Genomic DNA, 19287 nt, shown 5'->3' with positions numbered 1-19287 from the left:
GTCAAATTTTACATGTGCATATGTGATGAATTATTTATGAATGACTTGATCTAAAAGAGATGTGAACTAGGGAGCATGAAGATGGTGTTGTCACCTTCTGAAAAATGTGTTCCAGGTTTGAAAAAGAGTTCCAAGGAGAAAAGATTTTTTCATCCATATTCCAAGCCATAGATGCACAAAAAGCCCAAATCAGATCCTCTCTAGATGAAAGTGTTATGGACAAGATTTTCAATGGTTTGTGGAAGTCCCACAATTGAATTATGGATTAAAAGTTAGAGCAAGTTGAAATTATGCCTCGCAAAACCAGAAATCAAAGGAAAAGCATGGAAAATTTTATGTTTGAGGTTGTTTCCCTGTGTCATGCGTCAAATCAACAATCAGTGATCAAAAGTGGAAGCATATGGTACATCGAATATTTGGAAAGGAGCAAAAACAATGGTCAGAGTGGGTTTGCAATCAATGATTTTTCTGATATCTCATATCGGTGATCGAAGGTTCCAAAATACAACATAATAATGGGAAGGATTTCGTCGATTAGCAATTAGCGATCAGGCATATCGGCGAACAGTGAAATCGACAGTCATCATGGTTTGGTTCATATCACAAACCGGTAAGTAGCAAAACAGTAAAGTGGAGCATGTTGCGATGTTATAAACATTGCAATATGTGATTAAACTCCCAGTAAAAGTGCCTTTAGTGTTAAAGCACTGGGAGGATCAAAAATAATTTAACAAAGGAAATCAATCACAAAACCAGAAGAGGGTGGGCCTTTTCTCCCTCCTCTAGAGGGCCACATGGCTAAATATCATTGGTTCCAATAAAGCCATGTGGCATCTAACATCATCATGACATGGCAGCACGACGAACACCTGGCATGTAGATTCATCATTTTAGGGGGTCATAAGGGGTGACACGTGTCACCACGCACAAGGTGACACAGGGAAAAGGATGACATCATCTCACAGAATGGTGATCACGATCGTAAGCAGCATGTAAGTAGCATTCTATAAAGGAAAACATTAGGGAAACACCTGATATCGTGGGCCTAAAGTGAGGTGGATAGGTGGCATAAGGCGGGTCGTATGAATATATGTGCCTAATGTATTAAAACCAATGGTTGGGTGAAGGAGTTGATAAAGGTTTTTATAAAGTGGAGAAAGATTTTTAAAGGTTTTTATATGTTAAAAATTTCGCACTGGCCCTCCCTTATCCCCTTTCCACGTAGACCAAGCCATATCACATATCATAATCACAATTTTTGGGACAATGCAACCAAAGGAAAGGATTAGATATGCCTGATCTCCTAGCTCCAATATTCCAAAATGGGCCCTGGCGCATATGTATCGTTGTGCCATTTCTTATGCAGTGGGAGTATTTATAATGTAATTCTTCCAAGAATCGATCCCTATTCCATCCAAGGATTTAAGCCCCAAAAGGCTTTGGCCTTGAGTCCCCTAGCCTCTATCATATAGTTTCCACCTAAGTGCCTAGGGCTATGGCATAGAAGGCTAATTAGAGATTGAAGTTTTTATTTTTATCAAGTTTGTTCAGTTTGAAACCTCCGATATCTGAGCTCTGATGCAACTGTATAACTGTTCCACAGGGAATGGTTGGTTCCAATGGCCTGATAAAGAATGTAAGAAGAGACGAATGAGTTGGCAGCTCTGCTAAAAAATGTTCATCATGGGTGATCACTCCCAGATTTCGTAAAAGGAAGGATTCAATCTATTGAGATCAAAAGTGATAGGGAATTGGCCAAGAGTGTATGAGGCATAATGTTCCAGAAACCTAGCTAGATCAGAGGTTGTCTAAGGAAGTGGTGTGGAGATACTTTTACCACCATCATTCAATTTTCACATGTATTTTTATTCAGTTGTTTTGTTACTGTCATTCTTTTTTATTTTCAATAAAATAATATTTCTGTTGTATTAATTTGAGGCGATAGAGCCTACATGCTGAGTTAGCTAGTCATGCAGATAATTAGAAGCTCAGTCTTGAGATATTTTTGTAACTAATTTCAAAGTTCTCCCTCTCCTTATAAAAGGAAGGAAGAAACACTTAACAATGGTTCAGAATTTTTGGGAAAGAATTCTCTCCTATGGGACCTTTTCATATTTTCCCAAAGGCATGTCTGAAGCTTGTTGTATGCTAGTTTTCTTCAAAGATATTAATACAAAGTTCTAGGTGATTCCAACTTATTAGATTTGCAATATTCTCTTCTCTCTTTGTTTCTTCATATATGTTTAAAATTATTCACAAATTTCATGTCAAGTAGGAGCTAATTGTATTTCCCTTTAGATGAAGATTCATTTGAATCAAAACATTGATGGATAATGCTTGTTTCATGGTGGAAATTGAGTCTTTAAAAAGTGCTCCATGCATCTAAGCAATTTAGAGCACTCTCTCTCACTTGTTTCTCACTTAGTCTTGATATATAGAATTCTTAGACCTTAAGCTTTATATGATGGATTCCTCTTCTATTGTCTTCTCTTATTACCTATGTTTCAACAATTAAATTTCTACACATTCCTAATCTGACTTGGCCACCTATGAGTTCAAGAATATCTCCTGATTATTCTTGTGTACAAACCACTTCATATATTTCACCTTTATAAATGGTTCTAAATCAAACCCATTTGCATTATTTGTGGCAATCCAAAGTGTTGCAAGTCCTTAATATAAATCTTTCAATTAGTCGTTAAGATGTCCTAGGCACTAATCTCCCCCTTCAACCCAAGGTTGTCTTTAGGAAGCTTTCTTATCTACTGAAGCACTTGTACTATAGGTGCTAGAAAAAGCGACAACATATGGATCAAATATGATAGATCTCAAATGACCACATATTGAATAATTTATCTATGATTTGATAGATCTGTGATGATGATATTATTATGTGTGTCTCTAGCAGTTTGCATGCCGAGATTTAGGGTTGAAAGATGTTGTGTTCTGCAGCGAAGGTATGACTCAGTGATTACAAATCTCTACATTGTTTTTCCATTGAGAAGTCATGTGCATATACAAATCTGATTCTGGGTAGTTATGTATATATTTTGCAGTATGGACAAATCTATACATAGGTAAGGTTAATGATAAGCATGTACATATGCAGAAGTTATTTATAAGAGTCGCGTACATATGTTAGGGTTTTGCAGTATGAGCTTTTAATGATGTCTGATTAGTTCTATTACGTCTGTTGTTGTCTATTGATGGAGTCTTTGTTATGATAATCCGTGTTTGATAGTACTAGTTGGGTTGAACTAGCATTGAAATATTGACTTGAGATATGGTGATCTGTATTTGGCTCGTTAATTTGTTATGGTTTTAGCGCGTGATTGGGTGATTGATTCCATGGTACAATGATGCAAATTTAGTTATCAGTGTTTTGATATTTGTACGCAGGTATTCTTCATGGAAAGCACGTACATACACAGGTATGTCTCCTAACAATAACATATATATTCTAACATAAAGTTGGTCAACGTTTGTAGTAGCATTAGTTGGTTTATGTGATGGGTAACAACATTTGGGTTATTGATGAATATTTTTGCACTGATATGATCTATCATGATTTAGTTTGATCTATTTGTATTGATTGATTAAGATACAGTGATTTATTTGATGATTCAGTTGGTTCAGTTATTGAGTGATTTGATACAGTGATTGGTTTTAGAATTGTTATTTTCTATTGGGCCAAAATGATCATAGTGGGTTCATTATGAAAATATGATAAAAAGTGGCCTACGGGTTTGATGATGTAAGTCAGGTGGATCTAGTATGACATATTATGAAACATGGTCCAAATAGGTGCTAAGGGTTGGAACCTTTATTGAGGGAGTCGTAGCTTCCTTCCAATAATAGCTGGTAAATCTGTTCAGGGAGTACGAGCTCCCCTCTGATGGGTGTCAGCAAACGAGATCACGGGGTTGGATCTTCCTTTCACTAGGTGCTAGAGAACGAGAGAAGCTTTTATCCTTCTACAGGTTGGTGCCTTCATACTGTTATGAGTTTGTGCTAGTACAAGATTGTAAGTTGTTCTCCTTTATAATAAAACATGAAGACAAATATGATGACAATGGTGGTTTTCTCCCACATTGGGTTTGCACCTAAAAATCCTAGTGTCCTGATGTGTTGATGTGTTGCTTATGTGTGATGGTTTATTTTTTTCTTACTACTCATGGTTACTATTTAATTAAATGCTAATGAAGTATTGATACATTGGTTAGAGTAAAACAAATGATGAAATATATGAAAAGTTATTTAACTGGATATATGAGGTTTTCCTTCATCATAGTCACGTACAAACATTGGTTTACTTAATGAAAGTAGCATACAAAAGTTTGAATAAGAAATTGAAATATTTAAGTGAGTTTTGAAATATTGATTCAGCCCCCTCCACCCCCGCTCCCCCCCTCCCCCCTCTTAGTGTTTTTCCCAACAATTGGATTCAGAGAAGGTCACTTTAGTTGAAGCTTAACCGCTTTGAGTGGATCAAGGATGATGGGAAATAAGAAGATAAATCGAAGGAAGGAGTCAAAAAAATATATATCATATGTAGTGATAGTTATAGATGTTAGAAAACGATAAAGAGTGAAGAAGACGATAAAGAATGATCAGGTATGGGTTGTTGTTCTAATTGTCATCCATTTACTTGTCTATGTAATTATGACTATAGTGAATATGACAGTGAATCAAATGAGCATGCACTGATGGGTAAAAGTGAAAGTAAGCATTCTAAAGAGAAAACATATTTAAAAATGATGGCCCTAGGTGAAGAAAAACAAGGCAAGTTAGAAACAATGGACAATGAAGGTGTCCCTATGCTAAGCAATGATAATTATCAACAATGGAAAGAAAATATGAAGTCTAATCTAATGAACCTCGATGTTTGGTATTTGCTATGCAATGGCTTCACCAAAATTCCTCCATCAAATGAAGAAGTGCAAAAGAACAATTAGGCATTAAGTGGAATCGTTATTTAGCACTAAATAGGGTTATGCATTATGACATTGCAAAGGAAATATGTTTAAGCTACAAGAAATCCATGAAGAAAAATCAAAAGGAAGGTTGTTCATTAGGGTAAGTATCAAGTAATCTTATTTCTAGCAATGTGTCAAATAATGATCATGATGATAAAACAACCTTTGTTATGTCCAATGGAGTTACTGAGTCAGAAGAAGACATTTTAGTAGAAATTTTTAATCTTATAAGAAGTCATGATTTTTCTTTTAAAAATATTATTAATCTTAAAGATAAGTTGCAAGAATATGATAACAGGGATCAATGTAAATCAGTAAATTCTATAGTAGAATCTAAACAATATTGTGAAGGCCTTGAAGTAGATTGTCTCTCTAAAAGAAGATTTTGAAAATTGAAACAAGTGAAATGAAGAACTACTTCAAACCTTTGAAGAACAAGAGAATCGGCTAAAGGAAGAAATTATCAGTTTAAAGGAGAAAATGAAAGAAGGAAGAAAGGTTGAAGAAGGAATGAGAAAGAAATATCATGAAAAGGAAAAGATATAGCAAAGGATGGAGTTTGAGGTAAGCATTCAAAAAGGTAAATTAGAAGAAAGGAATAAACACTTGATATTTAAAGATAGTGCTAAGACTTTTGTTAACATACTTAGTAGTTAGAGGTCTCCTTCCATTAAATCTAGTCTTGGCTTTCATGAAAATGTTAAAGGAGGATTGACTCACAAGATAGTGCAAGGAATCTAAATGGTAATAATCTAAAACATGAAGTTCTCAATAAAGAGATAAGAAGTCAACCTGATAAACAAACAAGGAAAGTGAATCTTCAAAGGAAATCATATGCTCCTAACTATAGAAGTGTTAATAGATTCTCTCCTCTAATGAATAATGTTGAATGATTTATATGTCATAATTATGGACATGTTGCAACCAATTGTAGAAGCATATTGTTTCAAGAAAGGAATCATCTCACAAGAAGTACATCAGCTCCCAGGTACTCAAGTTTCTTCAAGGGATATTGTTTTACTCGCAACATATTTGGTCACAAAGATATTGATTGTAATAAAAGGAATATGAAACATAAATATTATGATTCCTTTGCTCTCTTTTCTAGTCATATAAGATGTTATGCTTGTAACATGTTTGGGCATGTAGTATAAGAATGCAAGAACAAATAAATGAATCTCCATTCACAACATGGCAAGAAATCAAATAAGAATATTGATAGACCTGAAAATGGCTAATTCTCCAACATTTTTTGTAATAAGAAAAAAGAAGAAGAATAGTTAAGGTGTGGTCTTTCTCTCTGCTCATTTGAAGATGAATCTGAATCATACATAGAAAATAGATGCTCTCATCACATGATTGGAGAGAAGCGTAAGATGGAGTCTTTAGGAAAAACTAAAATGGTAAGGTTATTCTTTGAAATATTGCTCTGGCATTTTTTTTCGGAAAATGTAGAGACAGAATTAATAAACAGAGAAGAGAAGATGATACTTTATTAGTTCAAGGCCTAAAGAATAATATTCTAAGTCTAGGTCAAATGGCATAGAAAGTAAATGTAATTGTGTTTACATCAACCAACTACAAGGTCATAGATCAAGAATCTGGAAAGGTCATAACAAGAGGATATAGAAATCCTGACAAATTATACGTGTTTAAAGAGATAATTTCTCACAGAAATGAGGAGGATAGTTCCTGTTATTTAGACTTAGAGTAAAAGAAGATGGTCTCTATTGTAGTACATTGCTCACTCAAAGTGTCTAGAGAAGTGATGTGAGATACATGGCCTCGTGAGGAGCAAGGGATGATTATGAGGTCCTTAGGATCAATGATGTATAATCTCAGGGGAAGCAATATGTATGCTATCTTAATGATGATTCCCATGTTGATTTGATATTCATGTTGCTTATATTACTGAAAGTGAATTTGATGTAATAATAGTGAAACAATAAAATATAGTACAGGCTCAAGGGGAGATGTGGCTACGAAAGTTCAACACTTTATTTTATGTACGCAAATCTCATGAAGGATTGTCGTGTATATACGCGAGTTTTGGTCTAGACAATTGCGTATGTTTATCTAAGATGAAGAAACTATGGTACAGACTCAAGGAGAAGTTCTGATATGCTTTAGTTAGTTATTATTTGGCTTTTTGGTTATGACATTAGTTGGTTAGATTTTGTTGATGCTCATATACTACCTAGAAGTAGTATTGTCTTATGATGGCTTATGAGTTTTTGCAATATGACATTGTTGCTTTGGCTCTTTCTATGGATTTACTGATTGATGAAGATGGATATGATCAAACCTGATAGTGAATAGTTGGCACAGGTTCAAGGGGATCATTTTCTATGCTTCTAATAGTGCATTGTTGGCATTATGATTTCTTGAGAATTCCTTGTTGCATGATGATGTTCATGATAAGTATATATATCATTGATGATGTGTAGTTGTTTCTGCTGAAGACACATATGTTGTTGTTATTCTATCATTAGTGATGATAAAGTCTTGGATAAAGTTTCACTTAGTGGAGTTAATTCTACATGAAGAGGATATGCATGCCATGGTCCTTATTGACATTAGTTGATGATGATGAGTTTCACTCACTACTTATATGTTGTTGTCATTATGTCTTCAATGATGCATAAGTTTCATATGGTGCAGTTATGGATGATGCCTATAGTGTTGTTCTTGGTTCTCACATATGTTACATGGTGATGATACATGTATATGTTATGCTACATATGGTATGTTGTTTAAGGATTGTGGCTCTTCAAATGTAGAGCATTTTTATTGCGATGATATGAAATCAAGGAGATGGGTTACCAATAAATCTTATGCCTAATTGATGATGATGAGTTCATATTGCTATCTCTATGTCATAAGTTATCAATGACAGATGGTTACTTGAGTTGCATATTCATGAAGTTGTTTATGGTGTGATAATTCTTCTTGCATGAAGATAATGGTCCAAGAGAATGATATTCCTTCATATGAATTATAATTGTTCATACATGAGGAAAAAGTAGGGTACATGAAGACAAGAGGATAGTTATTTATATATTGTTTCTATAGCTACTTGATGCTCGAAATATTTGGTCACATGGTGCTAATGAAGATTGATGTTGCATTTCCCTATCTTACTTTATGATGATATTATTTTATATATGTGGATTGCGGCGCTTAGGGAGAGAGCAAGTTGAACTTGATGAGGTCAAGGGGATGAGTTGATAACTTACCTTTAAGGAACAATGTTATGTCACTACAATTTGATAATGCTTCACACTTGGTCACAATATGATGATATTGAAGCTACATTGACTTATCTTGAATATTGATGATGAGGATGTGCATGTTGTTGCTCATGTTGTTGATATGGTATTGCTACCTCATGGTTGAAATCCTTGTCTTTGGTTATAAACGTAATATCTATCTCTTAATGTAAAGTCCATGTAAAAACCCATGGTGTAATAATTGTAATATTCAGTCATGTTTGGACTATTGGGAGTCAAGTAAATTATGTATGTAATCCCATTTTGGGAATTTGATGTAATGTTGAATCAAATATGTAACCCCACTGTATTGGGTGGTTTTTGTAAGTATGAGTCATTGGTGATAGTGAATTCCATACTTGGTTTAGACATAGAGTCATGTACTTCTTTCCAATAGATTTGCTCAGGGGGAGCATGGTCAGTATACAATGTTAACATTCAGGTGTTCATATTCAGCAGATCAGATCTACAATGCCCATCCTTCCAAAGGGAGAAATAAGTATTCATTTAACATTGGTCAACCCTTTTCGCTTGATTTCAAAGCGGGAGAGTAGCTTGGTGTTTCTTGGTTCTTAGCTTGGTGTGTTTGTAGGAAATGAAAGATGAACAAACACCAAAGTGGTTTCCATTAAGTCCAAAGGGGGAGATTGTTGGATTTATAACTAATGTGTTTTCCTTAATGGAAACCTACTTGATAAATATATCATCACTTGATAAAGATGTTAACATGATGGGTATGCAGATGCTACAGGAGATATGGACAAAGGAATATCAATTTAGAGACAAAATAATGATAAAGGTGAAGTTTAGGAAAGTATATGTGGATCCTATGAAGAGAAGTTGTGTACATATGCAGGTATCATGAAGAGGAGTCATGTATACTTTCCACACCATGGTATTATGACTAACAAGGGTCTTTACCATGGTATTGGCTAGTAGTAATGAGTGTGACCGTGGATATTTGACCCCATGAAAGAATATCATCAACATTACTAAGGGATTAGCATAAGGTATTGGCTAGGGATTATACTATATAAGGAAATAGACATCAAGTATTAAGTGTGCATATGTGATGAATTATTTATGAATGACTTGATCTGAAATAGGTGTGTAGCAGGGAGCATGAAGATGGATCATATATAGTAGATATGAAATGACCACATATTCAATAATTTGTTTATGTATTGATAGATCTGTGATGATGATATTATGATGTGTGTCTGTAACAGTTTGCATGCTGAGATTTTGGTTTGACATATGTTGTGTTGTGCAGCGAAGGTATGGCTCAGTGATTATAGATCTGTACATTCATTTTAAATTAAGAAGTCATGTACATATGTGGATATTCTTTTGGGTAGTCATGTATATATTATGGAGTATGGACATATATGTACACAGGTGTGGTGAATGATAAACACATACGCATGTGGAAGTTCTTTATAATAGTCATGTACATCTGCTAGGGTTTTGCAGTATGAGTTGTTAATGATGTCTGATCAGTTATGTTATGTTTTTTGTGGTTTTTCGATGAAGTCTCTCTTATGATAATCTTTGTTTGATAGCACTGGTTGGGTTGAACTACTTATGGATTGAAATGTTGACTTGTGATATGGTGATCTGTATTTGGCTCAGTAATCTGTGCTGGTTCCAATGTGTTATTGGGTGATTGGTTCAATGGTATAGTAATGTAGATTCAGTTAACCATGTGTTGAGATTTGTATGTAGGTATTCTTCATCGAAAATGTGTACATACACAGGTATGACTCAAAACAATACTATATATATTATGACATATGGTTGATCATGGTTTGTAGTAGCAACAATTGGTTTATGTGATGGGTCAGTGTTTGTCTTATTAATGAGTAGATGTGCATTGATATGATCTATCATTGTTTAGTTTGATCTAGTTGTATTGATTGATTAAGATTTCATGATTTCTTTGATGATTAAGTTGGTTCAGTGATTGAGTGATTTGGTACAACTATTGGTTTCAAAAATTTTATTTGGTATCGGGATAAAATGATGGTAGTGGTTCTAGTATGAAACTATGATGAAAAGTGGCCTACATGTTTGATTTTGTAAGTTAGGTGGATCCAATATGAAATATTATGAAACATGCTCTAAAAAGGTGATGAGGGTTTGAGCCTTTAGTGAGGGAGTCATAGCTTCCTTCCAGTAGTAGCTGGTAAATCTGTTCAAGGGGTAGGAGATCCCTTTTGGTGGGTGTCAATAAATGATATCAGGGGGTTGGAGCTCCCTTCCAGTGGGTGCTAAAGAATGAGAGAATGTTGTATCCTTCTACAGGTGGGTGTTGCATACTAGTATGAGTTTGCGTTAGTACAAGATAGTAAGATGTTTTCCTTTATAATAAAAGATGAATATAGAGATGACGACAACGATGGTTTTCTCCCACATTTTGTTTCCACCTAAAAATGTTGGTGGCCTCATTTATTGATGTGTTTCTTATGTGTGATAATTTATTCTATTCTTATTGCTCATGGTTACTATTTAATTAAAGGCTAATGAAGTAATGATACACTAGTTAAAGTAGAAAAAATGATGAAATATATAAAATGTTAGTTAATTGGATATGCATGATTTTCCTTCATGATAATTTCATATATATGATGGTTTACTTAATGACAATAGCGTACAAAAATATGAATAAAATGGGCCAAGAGAATGATATTCCTTCATATGAATTATAATTGTTCATACATGAGGAAAAAGTAGGGTAAATGAAGACAAGAGGATAGTTATGTTGGCATTATGATTCAAGTGTTGTCCTTGATGGCAACTCACTCAGAGGTTGGTACAGATACTCAGAAGTTGGTTCAGGTGATGGCAACTTACTCAGAAGACAGATCCTAGTACAGCTTGCCAAGGAAGTTCATACACGCAGGTTTGTTAAGCCCAAGTCGCGTGTACACGCAGGTTGGCTTCAGAAAAAGCGCGTGTATGTGGAAAAGCACCTTTGGTCCACGGCGGTTAGTCCTTGGAAGTTGTGCCTATGGTTTCGGACCATTGTATCTCGACGGGCGTGTCGATCCCTAGTTTTGAAGTTGATGGTATTGTGTTTCTATGGTTTTGGCTCTTGGTATTGAACAAGGCCTAAGGCTATATAAGGAGAAGATCACTAGGCAAAGAGTAAGTGTGTGTGGGTGTCTGACGCAGTGAGAGGATCTGGTATCGCTGGTTATCTGTTCGGGACGCTTGGCAAGGGTCGGATCTGACAGCAAAGGCAGAAGTAATCATTTCTAGATCTGCACGCGGGTTGCCTTTGGTGAAAGCGCGTATACACGCGGTTTTGGTTCAGTAAAGTAGCGTATGCATGATAAGGGTTGATATTTCAGGTTGTTGCTGATTCTGGTGGTTGTTGCAGAGTTCTAGATTCTGGTTTGGGTTCTGTGTTCTTGATGACAGGGTTTCAGTGATTCGGTATTGGGTTGTTTAATATGCAAGTATAAGTTGATGATTGTATTGCGGTAATGTTTGCTTTGTACTCTTGGATCCAGTCTGAAAATTGATGAAACGTGGTCCCTGAAGGTTGTAGGGTCAGCACCTACGTACTAGTAAATGGATCAGCTAGTACAAGAGCTGAGGGGGTTGTAGCTCCCTTCCAAAAGTAGTTGGAAAACGAGAGAGAGGGTTGTAGCCCTCTGCAGGTTGTAGCCTGCATACTGGTAAAGGACTGCACCAGTATATTGTAAAAGAAGTTTCTCATTAAAGAAGAAAGAGACGAATTGCAGCAGGTGGTTTTCACCCACATTGGGTTTCCACCTTATATCATGGTGTTCATGTGTGTGGCTCTTGTGTGATGTTCTGTTCTGTTATACTGCACCTGTTTACTGCTAAATTGCTTAATAATGTTCTGATGCATTTACTGAAGATAAGATAAACTGAATCATAAGATATCTGCATATACGCTAGTTGCTTTAGACACAGTCGCGTGTACACGCGGGTTCACTTAACTGAAGTTGCGTATATGTTTCTGAGTATGAAATTGAAAAGGTTTTATTGATCTGATAATACTGATTCACCCCCCCCTCTCAGTATTATTTCCAACAATTGGTATCGGAGCAGGTCCTTCAGAGGAAGCTTGATCGCTTGAAGGAAAAGATCCATCAAAATGGCTAATCCAGAAAGAGAGGCACACATCAGGCCACCAGTCTTTGACGGGAACAATTTTACTCACTGGAAGATAAGAACCACTGCATATTTACAGTCTCTTGGAGCAGAAGTTTGGGGACTCATAGAAGGAGGATACAAATTCCCATCAGCAACTCCTACAGATCCAGCAGAGAAAAAGCAATATGAGCTCAATGCCAAAGTAGTTAATGTCCTATTGGGTACTTTGACTCAATCAGAATTTATGAAGATCATGCATCTCAAATCAGCTAAGGAAATATGGGACAAAATCGTTACAAGCTACGAAGGAGATGATCTGGTAAAAATAGCAAAGCTTCAAACTCTCAGAATCCGGTATGAAACTCTTAAGATGCGAAGTAATGAAAGCGTAGCTAATTATTTCCTGCGTATGGATGAGATTGTGAATTGTATGAGGGATCTGGGTGAAGAATTTGAGGAAGTTGTCTTAGTTCAAAAGGTTTTGAGATCTCTGTCTACTAAATTTGATTCTAAAGTATCTGCCGTAGAAGAAAAGGAGAATGTGCGAAAACTTACCATGTCACAGCTTCACGGGATCTTAACTGCTTTTGAAATGCGACTAGAGGTACCACCAGAGGCCGCATTCGAAGTGTCAGAGGAAGAAGATGAGGTAAATTTTGTCAAGAATCTTGAACGGGGAACTGGACGGTTCAAAGATAAGCTGCCTTTCAAATGTTTTCTATGTGGTAGAGTTGGTCACTATGCTGCTAGATGTCCTCATAACAAAGAAAGGATATATGAAGAAGATGGTAGAAGCTATTATTCCCATATTAAAAGTTCATTTAATGATAGTGAAGATATTAGAAGTCTCATGGCGCACAAGAAGAAGAATGCTTCATCCAATGATAGCGAGGATATTAAAAGTCTCATGGCACATGAAGAGAAGAATGCAGAAACTGAAGAAGCTGCCAAATTAAAAGAACTATTGGAAACAGAAACCAGGGTAAGGGAGAAATTGCAGGATATAGCAAAAGATCAGAGCACAACTATTCAGAGACTTGAATCAAAGATCCTCTCTCTAAAAGAAGATCTTGAAGATCAAGAACATGAAGTGATCAAACTAAAGCGACAAGTAGAAGAAGGGAGAAAAGTTGAAGAAGACCTAAGGAAGCAGTATCTGAAAAAGGAAGAACAACATCAAGTTGAGGTAAATATCTTGAAAGGTAAACTAGAAGAAAAGGATAAGCTTTTACGATTTCAAGATAGTTCTAAAGTCTTGGATGATATTCTTAATAGTCAAAGATCTCCTGCTATCAAGACTGGTCTTGGTTTTCATGAATATGTTGAAGGTGAATCTAGTTCACAAGGTGAGACAAGAAACTCTAATGAGAAATCTGAAATGCTCAAGGAACAACCAAGAAAAGAAATTCCTCAAGGAAGATCCTTTACTCCTAACTATGGACGTGATAGACGATTATTTCCTCCGCTGAATAAAGTTGAATGTTATGTATGTCATAATCTTGGACATGTTGCAGCCAGATGCAGAAGTAGAATGGTTCAAGAAAGATCATCTCATCCCAGGTATTTCAGAAGGTATTGCTTTGCCTGTAATGCATATGGACACAAAGCAATTGATTGTGATAGAAGGAACATGAAAAATATAAGGTGTTATACATGCAACAACTATGGGCATAAAGCAAGGGAATGCAGAAGCAGATTTCAAAATTCAAGACAAGGGAACCATACATCATCACAGTTGCAGGAATTGAAGAAGACAGAGACAGAAAGGTGTGGGACAACTCAGTCAGCTGACATAACAGACACAGGGGAATCTGAAAGTGATGAGATTCAGTATTCCATCCTGCATACGCTGAGATAATGAAGACAAGTCGCGTATATACGCGAGTTACATGCTGCAAAGTCGCGTATATGGAGAAAGGGCAGCAGAACAGATGGTTATATGGAGAAAGGGCAGCAGAACAGACCCAGGTTCAGTCATGGTTGGCTCAGGCTCAGGGGAGCAGAACAGACTCAGGAAATGGTTCAGACATGGTTGGCTCACACTCAGGGGGAGAATATTCTTCAAATAATGCATTGTTGGCATTATGGTTAGAAGTTGTTGATAAAGTCTATGAAGATAAATGATACATCTTACTGTTTAGGAATGGTATTGCAGGCTGATGCTTATATCATGATGCTGTTGGTGGCTTTCATAAGTCTTGGTCTAGATATTTCGTCTCTATGTCATGTATCTCTTGTGATATCTCTTTTATGGTGTCAAGGTCATGTAACGGCCTATGTTGGTTTCCCCACTATGCCTGGGATGAATGATGAATGTATGTTGAGTCTTTTGGTGATAGGAAGGTCTTCTATAATGTATAAGTCCTTGTTCTTCTTGAAGAACATCTTTTGCAGATCTTGCCTACAGTCAAGGGGAGCATGAACAGCACAATTCAGCAAGAGCAGGATGGATAGATTGGTACACTTTGGCATACACAAAGGGGGAGCATAGTTGGAGATTTCAACAAATACTCAGGGGGAGTATGGACAGCAGAAGGTATACCAAAGAAGAAAATATCTTGGTCCGCCCTTTGCCCTTGATGTCAAAGGGGGAGAGTGACTTGGTGTAGTGGTTGCCATCAAGTCCAAAGGGGGAGATTGTTGGCATTATGATTCAAGTGTTGTCCTTGATGGCAACTCACTCAGAGGTTGGTACAGATACTCAGAAGTTGGTTCAGGTGATGGCAACTTACTCAGAAGACAGATCCTAGTACAGCTTGCCAAGGAAGTTCATACACGCAGGTTTGTTAAGCCCAAGTCGCGTGTACACGCAGGTTGGCTTCAGAAAAAGCGCGTGTATGTGGAAAAGCACCTTTGGTCCACGGCGGTTAGTCCTTGGAAGTTGTGCCTATGGTTTCGGACCATTGTATCTCGACGGGCGTGTCGATCCCTAGTTTTGAAGTTGATGGTATTGTGTTTCTATGGTTTTGGCTCTTGGTATTGAACAAGGCCTAAGGCTATATAAGGAGAAGATCACTAGGCAAAGAGTAAGTGTGTGTGGGTGTCTGACGCAGTGAGAGGATCTGGTATCGCTGGTTATCTGTTCGGGACGCTTGGCAAGGGTCGGATCTGACAGCAAAGGCAGAAGTAATCATTTCTAGATCTGCACGCGGGTTGCCTTTGGTGAAAGCGCGTATACACGCGGTTTTGGTTCAGTAAAGTAGCGTATGCATGATAAGGGTTGATATTTCAGGTTGTTGCTGATTCTGGTGGTTGTTGCAGAGTTCTAGATTCTGGTTTGGGTTCTGTGTTCTTGATGACAGGGTTTCAGTGATTCGGTATTGGGTTGTTTAATATGCAAGTATAAGTTGATGATTGTATTGCGGTAATGTTTGCTTTGTACTCTTGGATCCAGTCTGAAAATTGATGAAACGTGGTCCCTGAAGGTTGTAGGGTCAACACCTACGTACTAGTAAATGGATCAGCTAGTACAAGAGCTGAGGGGGTTGTAGCTCCCTTCCAAAAGTAGTTGGAAAACGAGAGAGAGGGTTGTAGCCCTCTGCAGGTTGTAGCCTGCATACTGGTAAAGGACTGCACCAGTATATTGTAAAAGAAGTTTCTCATTAAAGAAGAAAGAGACGAATTGCAGCAGGTGGTTTTCACCCACATTGGGTTTCCACCTTATATCATGGTGTTCATGTGTGTGGCTCTTGTGTGATGTTCTGTTCTGTTATACTGCACCTGTTTACTGCTAAATTGCTTAATAATGTTCTGATGCATTTACTGAAGATAAGATAAACTGAATCATAAGATATCTGCATATATGCTAGTTGCTTTAGACACAGTCGCGTGTACACGCGGGTTCACTTAACTGAAGTTGCGTATATGTTTCTGAGTATGAAATTGAAAAGGTTTTATTGATCTGATAATACTGATTCACCCCCCCCTCTCAGTATTATTTCCAACAAGTTATTGATATATTGTTTCTATAACTACTTGATGCTTGAAATATTTAGTCACATGTTGCTAATGAAGGTTCATGTCACCTTGTGCTATCTTACTTTATGATGATATTATTTTGTGTACCTGGATTGTGGTGCTTAGGGAAAGATAAATTTGACCCTGATGAGGTCAAGGGGATGAGTCAATAACTTATCTCTAAGGAACGATGTTATGTCACTACAATTTGGTAATGCTTCACACTTGGTCACAATATGATGATATTGAAGCTACATTAACTTATCTTGCATATTGATGATGAGAATGTGCATGTTGTTGTTCACATTGCTGCTATGCTATTTCTACCTCATGGTTTAGGTCCTTATCTTTGGTTATAAATGTAATATCTATTTCTTAATGCAAAGGCCATGTAAAAACCCATGGTGTAATAATTGTAATATTCAGTCATGTTTGGACTATTGGGAGTCAATTCAATTATTTATGTAATCCCATTTTGGGAATTTGATGTATTGTTGAATCAAATATGTAACCCCACAGTATTGGTTGATTGATGTAAGTATGAGTCCATGGTGATAGGAAATGTCACACTTGGTTGAGTCATAGAGTCATGCACTTCTTTCTAGAAGATTCAACATATGCTTAGGGGGATCATGGTCGGTATACAATGTTAATATTCAGTTGTTCATATTCAACATATCAGATCTACAGTGTTCATCCTTCCAAAGAGATAAAGAAGTCTCATTCAACATTGGTCAACCCTTTTCCCTTGATGTCAAAGGGGGAGAGTAGCTTGGTGTTTGGAGAAAAATTCTTGGTGTTTCTTGGTGCTTAGCTTGGTGTGTATGTAGGAAATGACAGATGGATAGGTGGTGGTGACCAAACACCAAAGTGGTTTCCATCAAGTCCAAAGGGGGAGATTGTTGGAATTATAGCTAATGTGTTTTCCTTGATGGAAAACTACTTGAGAAATATATCATCACTTGATAGAGATGTCAACATGATGGGTATGCAGATGCTATAGGAGACATGGATGAAGGAATATTAGCTCAGAGATAGAAGAATGATAAAGGTGAAGTTTAGGAAAGTATACGTGGATCCTGTGAAGAGAAGTCATGTACAGGTTCCACACCATGGTATTATAAATAAAAAGGGTCTTTACCATGGTATTGGCCTGTAGTAATAAGTGTGATAATGGATATTTGATCCCATCAAAGAATATCATCAACATTACTAAGGGATTAGCCTAAGGTATTGGCTAGGGATTATACTATATAAGGAGATAGACATCAAGTATTAAGTGTTCATATGTGATGAATTATTTATGAATGACTTGATTTGAAATAGGTGTGCAACAGGGAGAATGAAGATGGATCATATCTATTAGATATGAAATGAACACGTATTGAATAATTTGTTTATGTCTTGATAGATCCGTGATGATGATATTATGATGTGTCTCTGTAACAATTTTCATGCCAAGATTTCAGTTTGCCAATTGTTGTGTTGTGCAACGAAGGTATGACTCTGTGATTATAGATATGTATGTTGGTTTTAAGTTGAGAAGTCACATACATACACGAATCTACTTTTCGGTAGTCATGTATAAATTATGGGAGTATGGAAATATATGTACACAGGTGTGGTGAATGATAAAGATGTACACATGTGGAAGTTCTTTATAAGAGTCACGTACATCTACTAGGGATTTGGAGTATGATCTATTAAAAATTTCTAATCAGTTTTGTTATGTTTGTTGTGGTTTTTCGATGAAGTCTCTCTTATGATAATCTTTTTTTGATAGTACTGCTTGGGTTGAAGTGGTTATGGATTGAAATGTTGACTTGCGATATGGTGATCTGTATTTGGCTCAGTAATCTATGATGGTCTCTATTGTCCCTTAAGAAACCAATTTCTTGGCTGTGTAGAAATTGTGCTTAAGACATTAATTTTTATTATGCATGTCACTTATTTGTATAATGTATCCTCATATGAAGGGCCTGAAGGACCTGACTTTTAACCCTTAATATTTAGCTGATATGAAAATTTCAGAATGCCATGTGATGCTGAATACAAATTTTGTGTGAAGAGTGCCTTGAGAAGTTAAAGATAATATTTTGTGTTTAACAGGAACTAATATTCGTAACTTAGAAGAAATATAGAAGTAGGAACTTTAAATATAGGAGCGATCTTTTAAGGAATTTTAACTTCATTCACATAAGTAAACAAAGACCTGCAACTTCATTACCATATTCAAAGAAAGGAAGAAACATGATGACACATAACAGAGAAATTACAAAATCATACCCAAGAATGTGTGGAAAACTTCTGATTCTTTTATTAATCATCAATTTATCAAGAGTACAACAACATAGTCTCCAGGTTCTTCAAAATTCAGACCTTTTTTCTATAATTTTGCCTCTTTTTATACATCAAGGGATAGTTGGTAACTACCAAAATTGTCAAATTGCTTAACTACCTTCTAACTGTCTAAAGTAAAAGTCATTACAGAATATTAGATTAGAGGTTAAAAGACACCTCATTCTTCTCAAGAAAATAAGATAACAAGAAGTAACATAAATTAGACTATGATTGGTGATTTCTGCTCACTATTTGAATCTATGACTTGAGTAGGTGGTCTTGCTAATGCATCTTTGGTCTACTCTATCATCCATTCCTTGCACTTTCTCCATAATGGTACATTTGACTTTGGTGCTTCCTCTAACTTGTCAAGTGCTATTATGCAAGTTGTAATCCTACCATAAGTAGGCTTATCTGTAAACATAGTCTTCACCATCTAGAGAAGCTTAAAATCTTTGTTCACGTAATTCACAATGGTGGCTCCTTTTAAGATTTTTGTCTTTTCATGAGTGTAAGCAACTTTGCTTTTTGCCTCAACCAGCAAAGTCTGATGTGTTTTCTATCACAACAAGTTTCCCTGTAGACCTCAGCAAGAAGGAAGTCCAACCCTAACCCTT

Source organism: Pinus tabuliformis, chromosome 5_1 (assembly GCF_031772625.1).
Source record: "Pinus tabuliformis cultivar Carrire ecotype Pingquan chromosome 5_1, CPIR1, whole genome shotgun sequence".
Taxonomy (NCBI): domain Eukaryota; kingdom Viridiplantae; phylum Streptophyta; class Pinopsida; order Pinales; family Pinaceae; genus Pinus; species Pinus tabuliformis.
This window is presented reverse-complemented; position numbering follows the sequence as displayed.